Raw genomic sequence first — 22,438 nt, 5'->3', positions numbered from 1 at the left:
CTAATAAGCACAAAAGAAAGTCTTGCACCATTAGTGCTTTTGAGCTAAATTCTTGGCAAAAAAGCTCTTTTTCCAGCGTTGTGGCCTGTAAGTATTTCAACATCAAGCAAATTCATAAAAAAACCACGACATAACAATGTTGTCCCATTACACAACCCAAATTTAGGGTCTGTGTTACGCAATAACATCAGAGGAGCCCCTATTTTTATCTTTAAAATATGTGGTGGTAAAGTAACAGGAGCAATTGTGTGTAAGTATTCATGTTGATATAGATTATGAATATTACCCTCAACCTCATCAAAAGATAACAAAATATGTTCATCTCCAGGGAACTTATTAATAATCATGTCATTCAACATGCAATATCAATAATGTGAATGTAATTTAAAAGTATTCTAGCGTCCAAACGGGCACGTTGTCCGCTTTTTCTTTATGGCGCTAACGGGTGAAAATATTAGCAGCGTCTTTTTTATATAAATTTGATTTTAATATAAACTAATTATATGATGAAACATATGATATTTATTTATATACAAATTAAATTTTGTTTGCCATATGTAATATTCGCACATTAAATTTGGTTTGAATTGAGAAAACCGCATTGTGACGTGATTATATGCAACCGGTTTTTTCAAGAAAATCAATAATGTGAGTGGAATAATTTGATGGTTAGAAATACCGTATTATGGAAAATCAAAATAGGTTACACCAAAATTAAATTTTGTGTTTATATATTGTTATAGATTGTTCAAAACAATAAGAAGAAAAAAAAATATTTCTCACAGTTTATTAAGCAAATAAACATAAACATTAACAGAGATATTAAGTGACATTGTTGCTTAATAGGAATGTCAATCACCGAACTGAACTCATAAATATCTCTCTTTTCACTGCAAAACAAATGAAGTAAATTAATATAGTAAAAAATATAGTGTAATCAAGTGAGTACACGCCAAGTGTGACATTGAAAAAGTATAGTTAAACGATTAAACATAATGGATAAATACCTGAGGTTGTGACAACAAAATTTCTTTAAAAACTATATTTTTGGTAAAATCCCCTTCTTCCCCCTCTACTTTTCCGTCTTTAATTAGCACTCTTGTTGCAGCCCGCGAAACACCTCTTGATAAAGCAACATACAATTGTCCGTGACCGAAAACATGTCGTGGAAGATAAATTCCGACATTTGGAATTATTTGTCCTTGTGATTTATTTATAGTGATTGCAAAACTTAGTTTGACAGGAAACTGTTTTCTAATAAGCACAAAAGAAAGTCTTGCACCATTAGTGCTTTTGAGCTTAATTCTTGGCAAAAAAGCTCTTTTTCCAGCGTTGTGGCCTGTAAGTATTTCAACATCAAGCAAATTCATAAAAAAACCACGACATAACAATGTTGTCCCATTACACAACCCAAATTTAGGGTCTGTGTTACGCAATAACATCAGAGGAGCCCCTATTTTTATCTTTAAAATATGTGGTGGTAAAGTAACAGGAGCAATTGTGTGTAAGTATTCATGTTGATATAGATTATGAATATTACCCTCAACCTCATCAAAAGATAACAAAATATGTTCATCTCCAGGGAACTTATTAATAATCATGTCATTCAACATGCAATATCAATAATGTGAATGTAATTTAAAAGTATTCTAGCGTCCAAACGGGCACGTTGTCCGCTTTTTTTTATGGCGCTAACGGGTGAAAATATTAGCAGCGTCTTTTTTATATAAATTTGATTTTAATATAAACTAATTATATGATGAAACATATGATATTTATTCATATACAAATTAAATTTTGTTTGCATATGTAATATTCGCACATTAAATTTGGTTTGAATTGAGAAAACCGCATTGTGACGTGATTATATGCAACCGGTTTTTTCAAGAAAATCAATAATGTGAGTGGAATAATTTGATGGTTAGAAATACCGTATTATGGAAAATCAAAATAGGTTACACCAAAATTAAATTTTGTGTTTATATATTGTTATAGATTGTTCAAAACAATAAGAAGAAAAAAAATATTTCTCACAGTTTATTAAGCAAATAAACATAAACATTAACAGAGATATTAAGTGACATTGTTGCTTAATAGGAATGTCAATCACCGAACTGAACTCATAAATATCTCTCTTTTCACTGCAAAACAAATGAAGTAAATTAATATAGTAAAAAATATAGTGTAATCAAGTGAGTACACGCCAAGTGTGACATTGAAAAAGTATAGTTAAACGATTAAACATAATGGATAAATACCTGAGGTTGTGACAACAAAATTTCTTTAAAAACTATATTTTTGGTAAAATCCCCTTCTTCCCCCTCTACTTTTCCGTCTTTAATTAGCACTCTTGTTGCAGCCCGCGAAACACCTCTTGATAAAGCAACATACAATTGTCCGTGACTGAAAACATGTCGTGGAAGATAAATTCCGACATTTGGAATTGTTTGTCCTTGTGATTTATTTATAGTGATTGCAAAACTTAGTTTGACAGGAAACTGTTTTCTAATAAGCACAAAAGAAAGTCTTGCACCATTAGTGCTTTTGAGCTTAATTCTTGGCAAAAAAGCTCTTTTTCCAGCGTTGTGGCCTGTAAGTATTTCAACATCAAGCAAATTCATAAAAAAACCACGACATAACAATCTTGTCCCATTACACAACCCAAATTTAGGGTCTGTGTTACGCAATAACATCAGAGGAGCCCCTATTTTTATCTTTAAAATATGTGGTGGTAAAGTACCAGGAGCAATTGTGTGTAAGTATTCCTATTGATATAGATTATGAGTATCACCCTCAACCTCATCAAAAGATAACAAAATATGTTCATCTCCAGGGAACTTATTAATAATCATGTCATTCAACATGCAATATCAATAATGTGAATGTAATTTAAAAGTATTCTAGCGTCCAAACGCCATCCGTGCCCGTTTGTCCGCTTTTTTTTATGGCGCTAACGGGTGAAAATATTAGCAGCGTCTTTTTTATATAAATTTGATTTTAATATAAACTAATTATATGATGAAACATATGATATTTATTCATATACAAATTAAATTTTGTTTGCAATATGTAATATTCGCGCATTAAATTTGGTTTGAATTGAGAAAACCGCATTGTGACGTGATTATATTCAACCGGTTTTTTCAAGAAAATCAATAATGTGAGTGGAATAATTTGATGGTTAGAAATACCGTATTATGGAAAATCAAAATAGGTTACACCAAAATTAAATTTTGTGTTTATATATTGTTATAGATTGTTCAAAACAATAAGAAGAAAAAAAAATATTTCTCACAGTTTATTAAGCAAATAAACATAAACATTAACAGAGATATTAAGTGACATTGTTGCTTAATAGGAATGTCAATCACCGAACTGAACTCATAAATATCTCTCTTTTCACTGCAAAACAAATGAAGTAAATTAATATAGTAAAAAATATAGTGTAATCTAGTGAGTACACGCCAAGTGTGACATTGAAAAAGTATAGTTAAACGATTAAACATAATGGATAAATACCTGAGGTTGTGACAACAAAATTTCTTTAAAAACTATATTTTTGGTAAAATCCCCTTCTTCCCCCTCTACTTTTCCGTCTTTAATTAGCACTCTTGTTGCAGCCCGCGAAACACCTCTTGATAAAGCAACATACAATTGTCCGTGACCGAAAACATGTCGTGGAAGATAAATTCCGACATTTGGAATTGTTTGTCCTTGTGATTTATTTATAGTGATTGCAAAACTTAGTTTGACAGGAAACTGTTTTCTAATAAGCACAAAAGAAAGTCTTGCACCATTAGTGCTTTTGAGCTTAATTCTTGGCAAAAAAGCTCTTTTTCCAGCGTTGTGGCCTGTAAGTATTTCAACATCAAGCAAATTCATAAAAAAACCACGACATAACAATCTTGTCCCATTACACAACCCAAATTTAGGGTCTATGTTACGCAATAACATCAGAGGAGCCTCTATTTTTATCTTTAAAATATGTGGTGGTAAAGTACCAGGAGCAATTGTGTGTAAGTATTCCTATTGATATAGATTATGAGTATCACCCTCAACCTCATCAAAAGATAACAAAATATGTTCATCTCCAGGGAACTTATTAATAATCATGTCATTCAACATGCAATATCAATAATGTGAATGTAATTTAAAAGTATTCTAGCGTCCAAACGGGCACGTTTGTCCGCTTTTTTTTTATGGCGCTAACGGGTGAAAATATTAGCAGCGTCTTTTTTATATAAATTTGATTTTAATATAAACTAATTATATGATGAAACATATGATATTTATTTATATACAAATTAAATTTTGTTTGCAATATGTAATATTCGCGCATTAAATTTGGTTTGAATTGAGAAAACCGCATTGTGACGTGATTATATTCAACCGGTTTTTTCAAGAAAATCAATAATGTGAGTGGAATAATTTGATGGTTAGAAATACCGTATTATGGAAAATCAAAATAGGTTACACCAAAATTAAATTTTGTGTTTATATATTGTTATAGATTGTTCAAAACAATAAGAAGAAAAAAAATATTTCTCACAGTTTATTAAGCAAATAAACATAAACATTAACAGAGATATTAAGTGACATTGTTGCTTAATAGGAATGTCAATCACCGAACTGAACTCATAAATATCTCTCTTTTCACTGCAAAACAAATGAAGTAAATTAATATAGTAAAAAATATAGTGTAATCAAGTGAGTACACGCCAAGTGTGACATTGAAAAAGTATAGTTAAACGATTAAACATAATGGATAAATACCTGAGGTTGTGACAACAAAATTTCTTTAAAAACTATATTTTTGGTAAAATCCCCTTCTTCCGCCTCTACTTTTCCGTCTTTAATTAGCACTCTTGTTGCAGCCCGCGAAACACCTCTTGATAAAGCAACATACAATTGTCCGTGACTAAAAACATGTCGTGGAAGATAAATTCCGACATTTGGAATTGTTTGTCCTTGTGATTTATTTATAGTGATTGCAAAACTTAGTTTGACAGGAAACTGTTTTCTAATAAGCACAAAAGAAAGTCTTGCACCATTAGTGCTTTTGAGCTAAATTCTTGGCAAAAAAGCTCTTTTTCCAGCGTTGTGGCCTGTAAGTATTTCAACATCAAGCAAATTCATAAAAAAACCACGACATAACAATCTTGTCCCATTACACAACCCAAATTTAGGGTCTGTGTTACGCAATAACATCAGAGGAGCCCCTATTTTTATCTTTAAAATATGTGGTGGTAAAGTAACAGGAGCAATTGTGTGTAAGTATTCATGTTGATATAGATTATGAGTATCACCCTCAACCTCATCAAAAGATAACAAAATATGTTCATCTCCAGGGAACTTATTAATAATCATGTCATTCAACATGCAATATCAATAATGTGAATGTAATTTAAAAGTATTCTAGCGTCCAAACGGGCACGTTGTCCGCTTTTTCTTTATGGCGCTAACGGGTGAAAATATTAGCAGCGTCTTTTTTATATAAATTTGATTTTAATATAAACTAATTATATGATGAAACATATGATATTTATTCATATACAAATTAAATTTTGTTTGCAATATGTAATATTCGCACATTAAATTTGGTTTGAATTGAGAAAACCGCATTGTGACGTGATTATATGCAACCGGTTTTTTCAAGAAAATCAATAATGTGAGTGGAATAATTTGATGGTTAGAAATACCGTATTATGGAAAATCAAAATAGGTTACACCAAAATTAAATTTTGTGTTTATATATTGTTATAGATTGTTCAAAACAATAAGAAGAAAAAAAATATTTCTCACAGTTTATTAAGCAAATAAACATAAACATTAACAGAGATATTAAGTGACATTGTTGCTTAATAGGAATGTCAATCACCGAACTGAACTCATAAATATCTCTCTTTTCACTGCAAAACAAATGAAGTAAATTAATATAGTAAAAAATATAGTGTAATCAAGTGAGTACACGCCAAGTGTGACATTGAAAAAGTATAGTTAAACGATTAAACATAATGGATAAATACCTGAGGTTGTGACAACAAAATTTCTTTAAAAACTATATTTTTGGTAAAATCCCCTTCTTCCCCTCTACTTTTCCGTCTTTAATTAGCACTCTTGTTGCAGCCCGCGAAACACCTCTTGATAAAGCAACATACAATTGTCCGTGACTAAAACATGTCGTGGAAGATAAATTCCGACATTTGGAATTGTTTGTCCTTGTGATTTATTTATAGTGATTGCAAAACTTAGTTTGACAGGAAACTGTTTTCTAATAAGCACAAAAGAAAGTCTTGCACCATTAGTGCTTTTGAGCTTAATTCTTGGCAAAAAAGCTCTTTTTCCAGCGTTGTGGCCTGTAAGTATTTCAACATCAAGCAAATTCATAAAAAACCACGACATAACAATCTTGTCCCATTACACAACCCAAATTTAGGGTCTGTGTTACGCAATAACATCAGAGGAGCCCCTATTTTTATCTTTAAAATATGTGGTGGTAAAGTACAGGAGCAATTGTGTGTAAGTATTCCTATTGATATAGATTATGAGTATCACCCTCAACCTCATCAAAAGATAACAAAATATGTTCATCTCCAGGGAACTTATTAATAATCATGTCATTCAACATGCAATATCAATAATGTGAATGTAATTTAAAAGTATTCTAGCGTCCAAACGGGCACGTTGTCCGCTTTTTCTTTATGGCGCTAACGGGTGAAAATATTAGCAGCGTCTTTTTTATATAAATTTGATTTTAATATAAACTAATTATATGATGAAACATATGATATTTATTCATATACAAATTAAATTTTGTTTGCAATATGTAATATTCGCACATTAAATTTGGTTTGAATTGAGAAAACCGCATTGTGACGTGATTATATGCAACCGGTTTTTTCAAGAAAATCAATAATGTGAGTGGAATAATTTGATGGTTAGAAATACCGTATTATGGAAAATCAAAATAGGTTACACCAAAATTAAATTTTGTGTTTATATATTGTTATAGATTGTTCAAAACAATAAGAAGAAAAAAAATATTTCTCACAGTTTATTAAGCAAATAAACATAAACATTAACAGAGATATTAAGTGACATTGTTGCTTAATAGGAATGTCAATCACCGAACTGAACTCATAAATATCTCTCTTTTCACTGCAAAACAAATGAAGTAAATTAATATAGTAAAAATATAGTGTAATCTAGTGAGTACACGCCAAGTGTGACATTGAAAAAGTATAGTTAAACGATTAAACATAATGGATAAATACCTGAGGTTGTGACAACAAAATTTCTTTAAAAACTATATTTTTGGTAAAATCCCCTTCTCCCCCTTCTACTTTTCCGTCTTTAATTAGCACTTTTGTTGCAGCCCGCGAAACACCTCTTGATAAAGCAACATACAATTGTCCGTGACTGAAAACATGTCGTGGAAGATGAATTCCGACATTTGGAATTGTTTGTCCTTCTGATTTATTTATAGTATTGCAAAACTTAGTTTGACAGGAAACTGTTTTCTAATAAGCACAAAAAGAAAGTCTTGTACCATTAGTGCTTTTGAGCTTAATTCTTGGCAAAAAAGCTCTTTTTCCAGCGTTGTGGCCTGTAAGTATTTCAACATCAAGCAAATTCATAAAAAAACCACGACATAACAATCTTGTCCCATTACACAACCCAAATTTAGGGTCTGTGTTACGCAATAACATCAGAGGAGCCCCTATTTTTATCTTTAAAATATGTGGTGGTAAAGTACCAGGAGCAATTGTGTGTAAGTATTCCTATTGATATAGATTATGAGTATCACCCTCAACCTCATCAAAACATAACAAAATATGTTCATCTCCAGGGAACTTATTAATAATCATGTCATTCAACATGCAATATCAATAATGTGAATGCAATTCAAAAGTATTCTAGCGTCCAAACGGGCCATCCGTGCCCGTTTGTCCGCTTTTTTTTTATGGCGCTAACGGGTGAAAATATTAGCAGCGTCTTTTTTATATAAATTTGATTTTAATATAAACTAATTATATGATGAAACATATGATATTTATTCTTATACAAATTAAATTTTGTTTGCAATATGTAAAATTCGCGCATTAAATTTGGTTTGAATTGAGAAAACCGCATTGTGACGTGATTATATTCAACCGGTTTTTTCAAGAAAATCAATAATGTGAGTGGAATAATTTGATGGTTAGAAATACCGTATTATGGAAAATCAAAATAGGTTACACCAAAATTAAATTTTGTGTTTATATATTGTTATAGATTGTTCAAAACAATAAGAAGAAAAAAAAATATTTCTCACAGTTTATTAAGCAAATAAACATAAACATTAACAGAGATATTAAGTGACATTGTTGCTTAATAGGAATGTCAATCACCGAACTGAACTCATAAATATCTCTCTTTTCACTGCAAAACAAATGAAGTAAATTAATATAGTAAAAATATAGTGTAATCTAGTGAGTACACGCCAAGTGTGACATTGAAAAAGTATAGTTAAACGATTAAACATAATGGATAAATACCTGAGGTTGTGACAACAAAATTTCTTTAAAAACTATATTTTTGGTAAAATCCCCTTCTTCCCCTTCTACTTTTCCGTCTTTAATTAGCACTCTTGTTGCAGCCCGCGAAACACCTCTTGATAAAGCAACATACAATTGTCCGTGACCGAAAACATGTCGTGGAAGATAAATTCCGACATTTGGAATTATTTGTCCTTGTGATTTATTTATAGTGATTGCAAAACTTAGTTTGACAGGAAACTGTTTTCTAATAAGCACAAAAGAAAGTCTTGCACCATTAGTGCTTTTGAGCTTAATTCTTGGCAAAAAAGCTCTTTTTCCAGCGTTGTGGCCTGTAAGTATTTCAACATCAAGCAAATTCATAAAAAAACCACGACATAACAATCTTGTCCCATTACACAACCCAAATTTAGGGTCTGTGTTACGCAATAACATCAGAGGAGCCCCTATTTTTATCTTTAAAATATGTGGTGGTAAAGTAACAGGAGCAATTGTGTGTAAGTATTCCTGTTGATATAGATTATGAGTATCACCCTCAACCTCATCAAAAGATAACAAAATATGTTCATCTCCAGGGAACTTATTAATAATCATGTCATTCAACATGCAATATCAATAATGTGAATGTAATTTAAAAGTATTCTAGCGTCCAAACGGGCACGTTGTCCGCTTTTTTTTTATGGCGCTAACGGGTGAAAATATTAGCAGCGTCTTTTTTATATAAATTTGATTTTAATATAAACTAATTATATGATGAAACATATGATATTTATTCATATACAAATTAAATTTTGTTTGCAATATGTAATATTCGCACATTAAATTTGGTTTGAATTGAGAAAACCGCATTGTGACGTGATTATATGCAACCGGTTTTTTCAAGAAAATCAATAATGTGAGTGGAATAATTTGATGGTTAGAAATACCGTATTATGGAAAATCAAAATAGGTTACACCAAAATTAAATTTTGTGTTTATATATTGTTATAGATTGTTCAAAACAATAAGAAGAAAAAAAAATATTTCTCACAGTTTATTAAGCAAATAAACATAAACATTAACAGAGATATTAAGTGACATTGTTGCTTAATAGGAATGTCAATCACCGAACTGAACTCATAAATATCTCTCTTTTCACTGCAAAACAAATGAAGTAAATTAATATAGTAAAAAATATAGTGTAATCTAGTGAGTACACGCCAAGTGTGACATTGAAAAAGTATAGTTAAACGATTAAACATAATGGATAAATACCTGAGGTTGTGACAACAAAATTTCTTTAAAAACTATATTTTTGGTAAAATCCCCTTCTTCCCCTTCTACTTTTCCGTCTTTAATTAGCACTCTTGTTGCAGCCCGCGAAACACCTCTTGATAAAGCAACATACAATTGTCCGTGACTGAAAACATGTCGTGGAAGATGAATTCCGACATTTGGAATTGTTTGTCCTTGTGATTTATTTATAGTGATTGCAAAACTTAGTTTGACAGGAAACTGTTTTCTAATAAGCACAAAAAGAAAGTCTTGTACCATTAGTGCTTTTGAGCTTAATTCTTGGCAAAAAAGCTCTTTTTCCAGCGTTGTGGCCTGTAAGTATTTCAACATCAAGCAAATTCATAAAAAAACCACGACATAACAATCTTGTCCCATTACACAACCCAAATTTAGGGTCTGTGTTACGCAATAACATCAGAGGAGCCCCTATTTTTATCTTTAAAATATGTGGTGGTAAAGTACCAGGAGCAATTGTGTGTAAGTATTCCTAGATTATGAGCACCCTCAACCTCATCAAAAGATAACAAAATATGTTCATCTCCAGGGAACTTATTAATAATCATGTCATTCAACATGCAATATCAATAATGTGAATGTAATTTAAAAGTATTCTAGCGTCCAAACGGGCCATCCGTGCCCGTTTGTCCGCTTTTTTTTATGGCGCTAACGGGTGAAAATATTAGCAGCGTCTTTTTTATATAAATTTGATTTTAATATAAACTAATTATATGATGAAACATATGATATTTATTCATATACAAATTAAATTTTGTTTGCAATATGTAAAATTCGCGCATTAAATTTGGTTTGAATTGAGAAAACCGCATTGTGACGTGATTATATTCAACCGGTTTTTTCAAGAAAATCAATAATGTGAGTGGAATAATTTGATGGTTAGAAATACCGTATTATGGAAAATCAAAATAGGTTACACCAAAATTAAATTTTGTGTTTATATATTGTTATAGATTGTTCAAAACAATAAGAAGAAAAAAAAATATTTCTCACAGTTTATTAAGCAAATAAACATAAACATTAACAGAGATATTAAGTGACATTGTTGCTTAATAGGAATGTCAATCACCGAACTGAACTCATAAATATCTCTCTTTTCACTGCAAAACAAATGAAGTAAATTAATATAGTAAAAAATATAGTGTAATCTAGTGAGTACACGCCAAGTGTGACATTGAAAAAGTATAGTTAAACGATTAAACATAATGGATAAATACCTGAGGTTGTGACAACAAAATTTCTTTAAAAACTATATTTTTGGTAAAATCCCCTTCTTCCCCTTCTACTTTTCCGTCTTTAATTAGCACTCTTGTTGCAGCCCGCGAAACACCTCTTGATAAAGCAACATACAATTGTCCGTGACCGAAAACATGTCGTGGAAGATAAATTCCGACATTTGGAATTGTTTGTCCTTGTGATTTATTTATAGTGATTGCAAAACTTAGTTTGACAGGAAACTGTTTTCTAATAAGCACAAAAGAAAGTCTTGCACCATTAGTGCTTTTGAGCTTAATTCTTGGCAAAAAGCTCTTTTTCCAGCGTTGTGGCCTGTAAGTATTTCAACATCAAGCAAATTCATAAAAAACCACGACATAACAATCTTGTCCCATTACACAACCCAAATTTAGGGTCTGTGTTACGCAATAACATCAGAGGAGCCCTATTTTTATCTTTAAAATATGTGGTGGTAAAGTAACAGGAGCAATTGTGTGTAAGTATTCCTATTGATATAGATTATGAGTATCACCCTCAACCTCATCAAAAGATAACAAAATATGTTCATCTCCAGGGAACTTATTAATAATCATGTCATTCAACATGCAATATCAATAATGTGAATGTAATTTAAAAGTATTCTAGCGTCCAAACGGGCACGTTGTCCGCTTTTTCTTTATGGCGCTAACGGGTGAAAATATTAGCAGCGTCTTTTTTATATAAATTTGATTTTAATATAAACTAATTATATGATGAAACATATGATATTTATTCATATACAAATTAAATTTTGTTTGCAATATGTAATATTCGCACATTAAATTTGGTTTGAATTGAGAAAACCGCATTGTGACGTGATTATATGCAACCGGTTTTTTCAAGAAAATCAATAATGTGAGTGGAATAATTTGATGGTTAGAAATACCGTATTATGGAAAATCAAAATAGGTTACACCAAAATTAAATTTTGTGTTTATATATTGTTATAGATTGTTCAAAACAATAAGAAGAAAAAAAAATATTTCTCACAGTTTATTAAGCAAATAAACATAAACATTAACAGAGATATTAAGTGACATTGTTGCTTAATAGGAATGTCAATCACCGAACTGAACTCATAAATATCTCTCTTTTCACTGCAAAACAAATGAAGTAAATTAATATAGTAAAAAATATAGTGTAATCAAGTGAGTACACGCCAAGTGTGACATTGAAAAAGTATAGTTAAACGATTAAACATAATGGATAAATACCTGAGGTTGTGACAACAAAATTTCATTAAAAACTATATTTTTGGTAAAATCCCCTTCTCCCCCCTCTACTTTTCCGTCTTTAATTAGCACTCTTGTTGCAGCCCGCGAAACACCTCTTGATAAAGCAACATACAATTGTCCGTGACCGAAAACATGTCGTGGAAGATAAATTCCGACATTTGGAATTGTTTGTCCTTGTGATTTATTTATAGTGATTGCAAAACTTAGTTTGACAGGAAACTGTTTTCTAATAAGCACAAAAGAAAGTCTTGCACCATTAGTGCTTTTGAGCTTCATTCTTGGCAAAAAAGCTCTTTTTCCGGCATTGTGGCATGTAAGTATTTCAACATCAAGCAAATTAATAATAAAACCACGACATAACAATCTTGTCCCATTACACAACCCAAATTTAAGGTGTGTGTTACGCAATAACATCAGAGGAGCCCCTATTTTTATCTTTAAAATATGTGGTGGTAAAGTACCAGGAGCAATTGTGTGTAAGTATTCCTATTGATATAGATTATGAGTATCACCCTCAACCTCATCAAAAGATAACAAAATATGTTCTTCTCCAGGGAACTTATTAATAATCATATCATTCAACATGCAATATCAATAATGTGAATGTAATTTAAAAGTATTCTAGCGTCCAAACGGGCACTCCGTGCGCGTTTGTCCGCTTTTTTTTTATGGCGCTAATGGGTGAAAATATTAGCAGCGTCATTTTTATGTAAATTTGATTTTAATATAAACTAATTATATGATGAAACATATGATATTTATTCATATACAAATTAAATTTTGTTTTCCATATGTAATATTCGCACATTAAATTTGGTTTGAATTGAGAAAACCGCATTGTGACGTGATTATATGCAACCGGTTTTTTCAAGAAAATCAATAATGTGAGTGGAATAATTTGATGGTTAGAAATACCGTATTATGGAAAATCAAAATAGGTTACACAAAAATTAAATTTTGTGTTTATATATTGTTATAGATTGTTCAAAACAATAAGAAGAAAAAAAATATTTCTCACAGTTTATTAAGCAAATAAACATAAACATTAACAGAGATATTAAGTGACATTGTTGCTTAATAGGAATGTCAATCACCGAACTGAACTCATAAATATCTCTCTTTTCACTGCAAAACAAATGAAGTAAATTAATATAGTAAAAAATATAGTGTAATCTAGTGAGTACACGCCAAGTGTGACATTGAAAAAGTATAGTTAAACGATTAAACATAATGGATAAATACCTGAGGTTGTGACAACAAAATTTCTTTAAAAACTATATTTTTGGTAAAATCCCCTTCTTCCCCTTCTACTTTTCCGTCTTTAATTAGCACTCTTGTTGCAGCCCGCGAAACACCTCTTGATAAAGCAACATACAATTGTCCGTGACCGAAAACATGTCGTGGAAGATGAATTCCGACATTTGGAATTATTTGTCCTTGTGATTTATTTATAGTATTGCAAAACTTAGTTTGACAGGAAACTGTTTTCTAATAAGCACAAAAAGAAGTCCTTCACCATCAGTGCTTTTGAGCTTAATTCTTGGCAAGAAAGCTCTTTTTCAAGCGTTATGGCCTGTAAGTATTTCAACATCAAGCAAATTCATAAAAAAACCACGACATAACAATCTTATCCCATTACACAACCCAAATTTAGGGTCTGTGTTACGCAATAACATCAGAGGAGCCCCTATTTTTATCTTTAAAATATGTGGTGGTAAAGTACCAGGAGCAATTGTGTGTAAGTATTCCTATTGATATAGATTATGAGTATCACCCTCAACCTCATCAAAAGATAACAAAATATGTTCATCTCCAGGGAACTTATTAATAATCATGTCATTCAACATGCAATATCAATAATGTGAATGTAATTTAAAAGTATTCTAGCGTCCAAACGGGCCATCCGTGCCCGTTTGTCCGCTTTTTTTTATGGCGCTAACGGGTGAAAATATTAGCAGCGTCTTTTTTATATAAATTTGATTTTAATATAAACTAATTATATGATGAAACATATGATATTTATTCCTATACAAATTAAATTTTGTTTGCAATATGTAAAATTCGCGCATTAAATTTGGTTTGAATTGAGAAAACCGCATTGTGACGTGATTATATTCAACCGGTTTTTTCAAGAAAATCAATAATGTGAGTGGAATAATTTGATGGTTAGAAATACCGTATTATGGAAAATCAAAATAGGTTACACCAAAATTAAATTTTGTGTTTATATATTGTTATAGATTGTTCAAAACAATAAGAAGAAAAAAAAATATTTCTCACAGTTTATTAAGCAAATAAACATAAACATTAACAGAGATATTAAGTGACATTGTTGCTTAATAGGAATGTCAATCACCGAACTGAACTCATAAATATCTCTCTTTTCACTGCAAAACAAATGAAGTAAATTAATATAGTAAAAAATATAGTGTAATCAAGTGAGTACACGCCAAGTGTGACATTGAAAAAGTATAGTTAAACGATTAAACATAATGGATAAATACCTGAGGTTGTGACAACAAAATTTCATTAAAAACTATATTTTTGGTAAAATCCCCTTCTTCCCCCTCTACTTTTCCGTCTTTAATTAGCACTCTTGTTGTAGCCCGCGAAACACCTCTTGATAAAGCAACATACAATTGTCCGTGACTAAAAACATGTCGTGGAAGATAAATTCCGACATTTGGAATTGTTTGTCCTTGTGATTTATTTATAGTGATTGCAAAACTTAGTTTGACAGGAAACTGTTTTCTAATAAGCACAAAAGAAAGTCTTGCACCATTAGTGCTTTTGAGCTTCATTCTTGGCAAAAAAGCTCTTTTTCCGGCATTGTGGCATGTAAGTATTTCAACATCAAGCAAATTAATAATAAAACCACGACATAACAATCTTGTCCCATTACACAACCCAAATTTAAGGTGTGTGTTACGCAATAACATCAGAGGAGCCCCTATTTTTATCTTTAAAATATGTGGTGGTAAAGTACCAGGAGCAATTGTGTGTAAGTATTCCTATTGATATAGATTATGAGTATCACCCTCAACCTCATCAAAAGATAACAAAATATGTTCTTCTCCAGGGAACTTATTAATAATCATGTCATTCAACATGCAATATCAATAATGTGAATGTAATTTAAAAGTATTCTAGCGTCCAAACGGGCACGTTGTCGGCTTTTTCTTTATGGCGCTAACGGGTGAAAATATTAGCAGCGTCTTTTTTATATAAATTTTATTTTAATATAAACTAATTATATGATGAAACATATGATATTTATTCATATACAAATTAAATTTTGTTTTCCATATGTAATATTCGCACATTAAATTTGGTTTGAATTGAGAAAACCGCATTGTGACGTGATTATATGCAACCGGTTTTTTCAAGAAAATCAATAATGTGAGTGGAATAATTTGATGGTTAGAAATACCGTATTATGGAAAATCAAAATAGGTTACACCAAAATTATATTTTGTGTTTATATATTGTTATAGATTGTTCAAAACAGTAAGAAGAAAAAAAATATTTCTCACAGTTTATTAAGCAAATAAACATAAACATTAACAGAGATATTAAGTGACATTGTTGCTTAATAGGAATGTCAATCACCGAACTGAACTCATAAATATCTCTCTTTTCACTGCAAAACAAATGAAGTAAATTAATATAGTAAAAAATATAGTGTAATCTAGTGAGTACACGCCAAGTGTGACATTGAAAAAGTATAGTTAAACGATTAAACATAATGGATAAATACCTGAGGTTGTGACAACAAAATTTCTTTAAAAACTATATTTTTGGTAAAATCCCCTTCTTCCCCTTCTACTTTTCCGTCTTTAATTAGCACTTTTGTTGCAGCCCGCGAAACACCTCTTGATAAAGCAACATACAATTGTCCGTGACTGAAAACATGTCGTGGAAGATGAATTCCGACATTTGGAATTGTTTGTCCTTCTGATTTATTTATAGTATTGCAAAACTTAGTTTGACAGGAAACTGTTTTCTAATAAGCACAAAAAGAAGTCCTTCACCATCAGTGCTTTTGAGCTTAATTCTTGGGAAGGAAGCTCTTTTTCAAGTGTTATGGCCTGTAAGTATTTCAACATCAAGCAAATTCATAAAAAAACCACGACATAACAATCTTGTCCCATTACACAACCCAAATTTAGGGTCTGTGTTACGCAATAACATCAGAGGAGCCCCTATTTTTATCTTTAAAATATGTGGTGGTAAAGTACCAGGAGCAATTGTGTGTAAGTATTCCTATTGATATAGATTATGAGTATCACCCTCAACCTCATCAAAAGATAACAAAATATGTTCTTCTCCAGGGAACTTATTAATAATCATGTCATTCAACATGCAATATCAATAATGTGAATGTAATTTAAAAGTATTCTAGCGTCCAAACGGGCCATCCGTGCCCGTTTGTCCGCTTTTTTTTATGGCGCTAACGGGTGAAAATATTAGCAGCGTCTTTTTTATATAAATTTGATTTTAATATAAACTAATTATATGATGAAACATATGATATTTATTCTTATACAAATTAAATTTTGTTTGCAATATGTAAAATTCGCGCATTAAATTTGGTTTGAATTGAGAAAACCGCATTGTGACGTGATTATATTCAACCGGTTTTTTCAAGAAAATCAATAATGTGAGTGGAATAATTTGATGGTTAGAAATACCGTATTATGGAAAATCAAAATAGGTTACACCAAAATTAAATTTTGTGTTTATATATTGTTATAGATTGTTCAAAACAATAAGAAGAAAAAAAAATATTTCTCACAGTTTATTAAGCAAATAAACATAAACATTAACAGAGATATTAAGTGACATTGTTGCTTAATAGGAATGTCAATCACCGAACTGAACTCATAAATATCTCTCTTTTCACTGCAAAACAAATGAAGTAAGTTAATATAGTAAAAATTATAGTGTAATCTAGTGAGTACACGCCAAGTGTGACATTGAAAAAGTATAGTTAAACGATTAAACATAATGGATAAATACCTGAGGTTGTGACAACAAAATTTCTTTAAAAACTATATTTTTGGTAAAATCCCCTTCTTCCCCTTCTACTTTTCCGTCTTTAATTAGCACTCTTGTTGCAGCCCGCGAAACACCTCTTGATAAAGCAACATACAATTGTCCGTGACCGAAAACATGTCGTGGAAGATAAATTCCGACATTTGGAATTATTTGTCCTTGTGATTTATTTATAGTGATTGCAAAACTTAGTTTGACAGGAAACTGTTTTCTAATAAGCACAAAAGAAAGTCTTGCACCATTAGTGCTTTTGAGCTTAATTCTTGGCAAAAAAGCTCTTTTTCCGGCGTTGTGGCCTGTAAGTATTTCAACATCAAGCAAATTCATAATAAAACCACGACATAACAATCTTGTCCCATTACACAACCCAAATTTAGGGTCTATGTTACGCAATAACATCAGAGGAGCCTCTATTTTTATCTTTAAAATATGTGGTGGTAAAGTACCAGGAGCAATTGTGTGTAAGTATTCCTATTGATATAGATTATGAGTATCACCCTCAACCTCATCAAAAGATAACAAAATATGTTCTTCTCCAGGGAACTTATTAATAATCATGTCATTCAACATGCAATATCAATAATGTGAATGTAATTTAAAAGTATTCTAGCGTCCAAACGGGCACTCCGTGCGCGTTTGTCCGCTTTTTTTTTATGGCGCTAACGGGTGAAAATATTAGCAGCGTCTTTTTTATATAAATTTGATTTTAATATAAACTAATTATATGATGAAACATATGATATTTATTATATACAAATTAAATTTTGTTTGCAATATGTAATATTCGCGCATTAAATTTGGTTTGAATTGGGAAAACCGCATTGTGACGTGATTATATTCAACCGGTTTTTTCAAGAAAATCAATAATGTGAGTGGAATAATTTGATGGTTAGAAATACCGTATTATGGAAAATCAAAATAGGTTACACCAAAATTAAATTTTGTGTTTATATATTGTTATAGATTGTTCAAAACAATAAGAAAAAAAAATATTTCTCACAGTTTATTAAGCAAATAAACATAAACATTAACAGAGATATTAAGTGACATTGTTGCTTAATAGGAATGTCAATCACCGAACTGAACTCATAAATATCTCTCTTTTCACTGCAAAACAAATGAAGTAAATTAATATAGTAAAAAATATAGTGTAATCAAGTGATTACACGCCAAGTGTGACATTGAAAAAGTATAGTTAAACGATTAAACATAATGGATAAATACCTGAGGTTGTGACAACAAAATTTCATTAAAAACTATATTTTTGGTAAAATCCCCTTCTTCCGCCTCTACTTTTCCGTCTTTAATTAGCACTCTTGTTGTAGCCCGCGAAACACCTCTTGATAAAGCAACATACAATTGTCCGTGACTAAAAACATGTCGTGGAAGATAAATTCCGACATTTGGAATTGTTTGTCCTTGTGATTTATTTATAGTGATTGCAAAACTTAGTTTGACAGGAAACTGTTTTCTAATAAGCACAAAAGAAAGTCTTGCACCATTAGTGCTTTTGAGCTTAATTCTTGGCAAGAAAGCTCTTTTTCAAGCGTTATGGCCTGTAAGTATTTCAACATCAAGCAAATTCATAAAAAAACCACGACATAACAATCTTGTCCCATTACACAACCCAAATTTAGGGTCTGTGTTACGCAATAACATCAGAGGAGCCCCTATTTTTATCTTTAAAATATGTGGTGGTAAAGTAACAGGAGCAATTGTGTGTAAGTATTCATGTTGATATAGATTATGAGTATCACCCTCAACCTCATCAAAAGATAACAAAATATGTTCATCTCCAGGGAACTTATTGATAATCATGTCATTCAACATGCAATATCAATAATGTGAATGTAATTTAAAAGTATTCTAGCGTCCAAACGAGCACGTTGTCCGCTTTTTCTTTATGGCGCAACAGGTGAAAATATTAGCAGCGTCTTTTTTATATTAATTTGATTTTAATATAAACTAATTATATGACGAAACATATGATATTTATTCATATACAAATTAAATTTTGTTTGCAATATGTAATATTCGCACATTAAATTTGGTTTGAATTGAGAAAACCGCATTGTGACGTGATTATATGCAACCGGTTTTTTCAAGAAAATCAATAATGTGAGTGGAATAATTTGATGGTTAGAAATACCGTATTATGGAAAATCAAAATAGGTTACACCAAAATTAAATTTTGTGTTTATATATTGTTATAGATTGTTCAAAACAATAAGAAGAAAAAAAATATTTCTCACAGTTTATTAAGCAAATAAACATAAACATTAACAGAGATAATAAGTGACATTGTTGCTTAATAGGAATGTCAATCACCGAACTGAACTCATAAATATCTCTCTTTTCACTGCAAAACAAATGAAGTAAATTAATATAGTAAAAAATATAGTGTAATCAAGTGAGTACACGCCAAGTGTGACATTGAAAAAGTATAGTTAAACGATTAAACATAATGGATAAATACCTGAGGTTGTGACAACAAAATTTCATTAAAAACTATATTTTTGGTAAAATCCCCTTCTTCCGCCTCTACTTTTCCGTCTTTAATTAGCACTCTTGTTGCAGCCCGCGAAACACCTCTTGATAAAGCAACATACAATTGTCCGTGACTAAAAACATGTCGTGGAAGATAAATTCCGACATTTGGAATTGTTTGTCCTTGTGATTTATTTATAGTGATTGCAAAACTTAGTTTGACAGGAAACTGTTTTCAAATAAGCACAAAAGAAAGTCCTGCACCATCAGTGCTTTTGAGCTTAATTCTTGGCAAGAAAGCTCTTTTTCAAGCGTTATGGCCTGTAAGTATTTCAACATCAAGCAAATTCATAAAAAAACCACGACATAACAATCTTGTCCCATTACACAACCCAAATTTAGGGTCTGTGTTACACAATAACATCAGAGGAGCCCCTATTTTTATCTTTAAAATATGTGGTGGTAAAGTAACAGGAGCAATTGTGTGTAAGTATTCCTATTGATATAGATTATGAGTATCACCCTCAACTTCATCAAAAGATAACAAAATATGTTCATCTCCAGGGAACTTATTAATAATCATGTCATTCAACATGCAATATCAATAATGTGAATGTAATTTAAAAGTATTCTAGCGTCCAAACGGGCACGTTGTCCGCTTTTTCTTTATGGCGCAACAGGTGAAAATATTAGCAGCGTCTTTTTTATATTAATTTGATTTTAATATAAACTAATTATATGACGAAACATATGATATTTATTCATATACAAATTAAATTTTGTTTGCAATATGTAATATTCGCACATTAAATTTGGTTTGAATTGAGAAAACCGCATTGTGACGTGATTATATGCAACCGGTTTTTTCAAGAAAATCAATGATGTGAGTGGAATAATTTGATGGTTAGAAATACCGTATTATGGAAAATCAAAATAGGTTACACCAAAATTAAATTTTGTGTTTATATATTGTTATAGATTGTTCAAAACAATAAGAAGAAAAAAAAATATTTCTCACAGTTTATTAAGCAAATAAACATAAACATTAACAGAGATATTAAGTGACATTGTTGCTTAATAGGAATGTCAATCACCGAACTGAACTCATAAATATCTCTCTTTTCACTGCAAAACAAATGAAGTAAATTAATATAGTAAAAAATATAGTGTAATCTAGTGAGTACACGCCAAGTGTGACATTGAAAAAGTATAGTTAAACGATAAAACACAATGGATAAATACCTGAGGTTGTGACAACAAAATTTCTTTAAAAACTATATTTTTGGTAAAATCCCCTTCTTCCCCTTCTACTTTTCCGTCTTTAATTAGCACTCTTGTTGCAGCCCGCGAAACACCTCTTGATAAAGCAACATACAATTGTCCGTGACTGAAAACATGTCGTGGAAGATGAATTCCGACATTTGGAATTGTTTGTCCTTCAGATTTATTTATAGTATTGCAAAACTTAGTTTGACAGGAAACTGTTTTCTAATAAGCACAAAAAGAAGTCCTGCACCATCAGTGCTTTTGAGCTTAATTCTTGGCAAGAAAGCTCTTTTTCAAGCGTTATGGCCTGTAAGTATTTCAACATCAAGCAAATTCATAAAAAAACCACGACATAACAATCTTGTCCCATTACACAACCCAAATTTAGGGTCTGTGTTACGCAATAACATTAGAGGAGCCCCTATTTTTATCTTTAAAATATGTGGTGGTAAAGTACCAGGAGCAATTGTGTGTAAGTATTCCTACCAGGAGCAACCTCATCAAAACATAACAAAATATGTTCATCTCCAGGCAACTTATTAATAATCATGTCATTCAACATGCAATATCAATAATGTGAATGTAATTTAAAAGTATTCTAGCGTCCAAACGGGCCATCCGTGCCCGTTTGTCCGCTTTTTTTTTATGGCGCTAACGAGTGAAAATATTAGCAGCGTCTTTTTTATATAAATTTGATTTTAATATAAACTAATTATATGATGAAACATATGATATTTATTCCTATACAAATTAAATTTTGTTTGCAATATGTAAAATTCGCGCATTAAATTTGGTTTGAATTGAGAAAACCGCATTGTGACGTGATTATATTCAATCGGTTTTTTCAAGAAAATCAATAATGTGAGTGGAATAATTTGATGGTTAGAAATACCGTATTATGGAAAATCAAAATAGGTTACACTAAAATTAAATTTTGTGTTTATATATTGTTATAGATTGTTCAAAACAATAAGAAGAAAAAAAAATATTTCTCACAGTTTATTAAGCAAATAAACATTAACATTAACAGAGATATTAAGTGATATTGTTGCTTAATAGGAATGTCAATCACCGAACTGAACTCATAAATATCTCTCTTTTCACTGCAAAACAAATGAAGTAAGTTAATATAGTAAAAATTATAGTGTAATCTAGTGAGTACACGCCAAGTGTGACATTGAAAAAGTATAGTTAAACGATTAAACATAATGGATAAATACCTGAGGTTGTGACAACAAAATTTCTTTAAAAACTATATTTTTGGTAAAATCCCCTTCTTCCCCTTCTACTTTTCCGTCTTTAATTAGCACTCTT

At 30.9% G+C, this 22,438-nt stretch overlaps 1 pseudogene; it reads right to left on the bottom strand.

Moving 5' to 3' along the window:
• Window positions 1-3,498: 3,498 nt before the first annotated feature.
• LOC127136989 (uncharacterized) lies at window positions 3,499-5,367 on the bottom strand (annotated as a pseudogene).
• Window positions 5,368-22,438: the final 17,071 nt, after the last annotated feature.

This window comes from Lathyrus oleraceus, chromosome 4 (assembly GCF_024323335.1).
Source record: "Lathyrus oleraceus cultivar Zhongwan6 chromosome 4, CAAS_Psat_ZW6_1.0, whole genome shotgun sequence".
In the NCBI taxonomy this organism is placed as follows: domain Eukaryota; kingdom Viridiplantae; phylum Streptophyta; class Magnoliopsida; order Fabales; family Fabaceae; genus Lathyrus; species Lathyrus oleraceus.
Note: the sequence above shows the minus strand (reverse complement) of the source record. Positions and strands in the feature narration are given on the sequence as shown.